Genomic DNA, 4740 nt, shown 5'->3' with positions numbered 1-4740 from the left:
GTCATCCACGGTAACTGTTCTTTCGGGAACAGATACTACCGTCATATATAGTTAAGAAATATGGGTTCCCGGCCTTTGACCTGCTTGTGCGAACGCACACGCTATGCCCGAACTCGTACGGGACTTGGTAGATTAATCTGCCACGAGTAATGAGTATGATGGGCAAACATCTATTAGGCGCACTACGAATGTAGTGTTGTGGACATGTTGGGAATGTGGATCTCACGGGGAGCGTGCAAGTCCCTGCAGACGCACTATCCTCTGTGCCCGCGGTGGCTCAGATGGATAGAGCGTCTGCCATGTAAGCAGGAGATCCCGGGTTCGAGTCCCGGTCGGGGCACACATTTTCAAATGCCCCAGTGAAGTGTATCAACGCCTGCTTGCAGCTAGGGTGTCTATTTAATTATCATATTAATGTAATTACACCAAGAGCCTGATTCCATGCTTTATCCAAATTAAACCCATTACCTCTACTTATTAAGTTATTGGTTAATCTAATTTCTATGACTTCCTCGCTAATAGAATCCCAAAAGGAAGAGGTGGATGTTAAAATCGCCCTGTCACTGTAGTTCAATAGAACGACCAGTGTCTATACAGTGTTCTGCCATACTGTAGCTGACTTCTCTGAGTGTAGTGAGCGCTTCTATCGTCGGTGTTCCACACCCCTCATGAACGTATTGTCTGATCTATACATGACTTATTACAAATCCCGCAAGGAATCTGATACACAGCCGCTTTACGAGGCAATAAATCATACTGCAAAAACCGAATAAGACTGCAATCTTCGTAGGAGTCCGGATGATCACCTTAACACTGTGTTTGTCGAGAACACGGCTTATATTCAAGGAAAGACCGCCCACATACGTCAAAAACGCTCTTGATTTGAAGTTACAGTATTACTTTCTTCATCCAGTTCACGTACTTGCATTCTAGAACTCACAATGAATGCTCTGCGAATTTGTTTCTGGGAATACCTATTCGCTTTAAAAACTGCTCTTGACGTGTGAGAGCTCTTCTTGCAAATTATCATTATCGGACGTACACTGTGCTCTGTGCACTACGGTCTTAATGGTACCTACAGCTTGTGAAAGGTGATGGGAGCTACTGGCATGTAAATATATATTCGTATGTGTTGGTTTGTGATGTACAACATGTCCTAATGTGCCCTCAACTTTACGGCGAACGAAAACATCCAAAAAAGGGAGCCAGCCATCTTTTTCTATTTCCATAGTAAATTTAATACTAGCGAAGATAGAGTTCAGATGCTTAGGAAATCGATGTAATTCATCCTTCCCGTGAAGCCATACTACAAATGTGTCGTCCAGGTACTTCCAGAAGACCGTTGGTTTAAAATCTGCTGAGTCCAATAGCTTGTCCTCGAAGTCTTTCATAAATAAATTAACTACGACAGGGAAGAGAGAGCTTTCCATGCCAACTCCATCAATCAGCTCCTAAAGTTCACCATTAAACTGAAAATAAGAGGACAGGGGTAAATGCTCAAATAACGCCGAGATATTTTTTCTAAAAATGTTGGCCGATAAGACACAAAGAATCCTTTAAAGGTACCGTGGTCTATAACTATACCACGTCAAAACTAACCAGCACATCCGTACTCTTCAGTCTAAGGTAGCTAAGCGTCTGAATAAAATCCGTAGAATTGCGAATGTGGTGACTACATTTTCCTACCAATGGTTTTAACAACGAAGCAGAAAGATACGTTGGTGAACCAATTGTGCTTGTTATTGGCGGCATAGACAAATCCTCTAGACGCTAATCCTTATCCATCTTGTGAACCGCACTTCGCGGTTTTAAACCTCCTATTACTTCCTTCGGCAGCGATGAAGCGTTCAGTAAGGCAGCAGGCCTTTTTGTCACATTGTTAGTAGGATCTTCCTTAATCTTCCTATACGCACCATACCATAGTAGACGACATATCTTTTCTTTATAGAAGTGCATGCGCAGTACCACCGCTGTGGAGCACGTAAGGCCGCGCTTGGCACCTTGTCGTCGTCTTGCAACTCTGAGGATGGCCGGACGATACGCGACCGAAATTTCAGTTGAATAAGTAGTATTTGAGCGGCTACATGCCCAAAATTTAATGGATTATTTATCTCTGATCTTTAGTGTATATAGAAGCTTTGGTAGCTACAGTTGATCTGTATTCTGACAATTATTTCTATCTAGTGTCTTTAGAGTAAGCTTCGACAGCTGTAGTTGGACTGTATTCTGTGTTATTAAGGTACGAGAAAGTGCAAATGAATCTCATCATTATTAGATGTTCATGGAATGGTATTTTTGTAAGATTCAGAAGGCATAAAGCTCTACTTAACTTAGCTGAAGTAAGTATTCCACTGCAAACCTCGTGTATTTTAGCATATACGAATATAAGGGTTGACTATGGCAGTTAGTAAGTGTGTGGTTTTTTTCCTGTGTTGACATTTTCGAAGAAAAAGAGGAAGGCATGATCTTACAACCACCTTGTAGACTCTCTCTCTCTCTCTCTCTCTCTCTCTCTCACACACACACACACACACACACACACAGATAAAATGTAAGCAAAAATCAAATCTGGCGCCAAACTCACTGGTGAACAAATGAACACTAACTGGACTGGGACACATAACAAGCATATTTACAGTGTGTTTTGGTGAAGTGCAAAGTGCTTTTACGACCTTATTTGCGAATATACGTGTGCTTCACAGCATCTCACCATGATGCTGAAAATAAAAGGGCTTGCCACACAAAAACGTAAGTAAAAACGAGTATAGGCGCAAAATATTGCAACAAACTAAATTGGGTTTAGAGCATAAAATGATAAGTTAACGCCCAACAAAATTTCTCATCAACATCGTTTGGTTGCAGATGACAAGCTACCTGTAATAAATAATACACAAGTGGTCCTGAAAAACCATACAAACTGAGTGTAAAGGTACTTACAAAAAGAAACAAATTGTTGTTTGAACTAAATATCCACATAATTTTGTAATCATTTAGTAAAAATGTTCACATCACAGATTAAATAAAATGGAAAACCACTGACGATGGCACAGGGGTGCTGAAACATGTTTGGGAACTTGGAAAAAAGGATGTTTTGCATAACTGGTGGACTACATCCAACAAATTAGTAGGTAACGCAATAAGAGCATGAATATTCTTGTACATTTACACGTAGAATATGGATAAAGGTATAGGTAGATATGGGAAAAATATGGGAGACTATACAAAATATGGAAAAATGGGTAAAATATGTACAAATACGGATACTAAATGAGAATACACGATATTCTTTTGTTATACAGAGGTTATAATCGAAATTTGCACAATAAGCCCTGGATATATAGGTGTTGAATTACATCTCACATACATTTAGTAAAAAGAACCTTACGCAAAGGGAATAAGCGGAATTTGTTATAGGACGTTTAACGTAACCACTCGATAGACATAGGGGAGGGATGAAATAAATGTACAAGCATATGCTTTAATAGTGTAAAAACCGTACATTCTGGAGACATACTGTCAAGACGAAACTATCATATTTCCCCGCATGTGGTCCATAGTGAACAGCAATAGAAAATTGTAAAAATAATTTAGCAGAAAAACATGGGAAAATATGGAAAATATTATGATAACAAATGGAAGTACAGGATATGTACATGTATACAAACAGCACTAGAAATACATAGGAGACGTATGATACCACACACACACTTAGAAAAACAAAAGAATAACATTATACAGAGAAAGCATTCGGAATTTGCTGTTGTACTTTAACGCAACCATCAGATGCAGGAGAGGGGTGGCACAGCATATACAGGCGTTTGCAAATTCCCGTTACAAACTTCTGGGATTTATAGAGGGGAATACTACATAATATTTTCAATAGCAACCCACGCCCAGAAATGTACCGTTTCCGTTCTACGACGGTTTCAATTCAGATGTTTAACTCATCCACTTCTGCGATAGGTACTGGAATTAGGCGTGAAGCAGTGCCGTTATTAGGTAACGATTGGAAAGGAAACAAAACGATACCTCATTTATCACGTAATCACATTTGTTTGTATTAACACTTAACCATTCTTGTTTCTATTATTCCAAAACCAAAAAGAACCCAGCATACTGTACCAACAGAACAGTACTGAATGCATTACAACAGCGGCTCGATGTGGCGGCCACCAACGTTGTTACAGACATTGCACCTACGAAGCATGTTCTGGTACACACTCTCAATCCCACCTGGTGTCTCTTCACTTTCTAGTGCAGCAGCGACAACTCGCGTCATCAGATCTCCCTCCGATCCACAGGAGTCTTGTAAATTAAACTTTGCATACGACCCCACAAGAAGTAGCCCATAGGAGTTAAATCGGGCGATCGCGGTTGGACCATCTTGGCCTATCCATCCTTCACCATATCGTCTGTTGAGATGTCTCCGAACCGCACGTGAGAAGTAAGGTGGTGCACCATCTTGCTGAAACTACATTTTTCGACGGACATTCAGTGGTACAGCTTCCAAAAACGGGTCCAGTACGTTTTATAGGAACTCTGAGACTTTTCTCTTTCCGTCAGAAGACATGGACGCGTTACACATCTGAATTGAAACAGTCGTAGAACGGAAACGGTGCGTTTCCGGTCACGGGGTCCTCTTCAAAATACACTCCTGGAAATGGAAAAAAGAACACATTGACACCGGTGTGTCAGACCCACCATACTTGCTCCGGACACTGCGAGAGGGCTGTACAAGCA

General features: G+C 40.8%; 1 non-coding gene across 1 annotated transcript; it reads left to right on the top strand.

Moving 5' to 3' along the window:
• Positions 1–265: 265 nt before the first annotated feature.
• Trnat-ugu lies at positions 266–340 on the top strand. Its single transcript has one exon. It is a non-coding gene; the product is annotated as a tRNA-Thr (tRNA).
• The last annotated feature ends 4400 nt before the right edge of the window (positions 341–4740 follow it).

Source organism: Schistocerca americana, chromosome X, assembly GCF_021461395.2.
Source record: "Schistocerca americana isolate TAMUIC-IGC-003095 chromosome X, iqSchAmer2.1, whole genome shotgun sequence".
NCBI lineage: Eukaryota > Metazoa > Arthropoda > Insecta > Orthoptera > Acrididae > Schistocerca > Schistocerca americana.
Note: the sequence above shows the minus strand (reverse complement) of the source record. Positions and strands in the feature narration are given on the sequence as shown.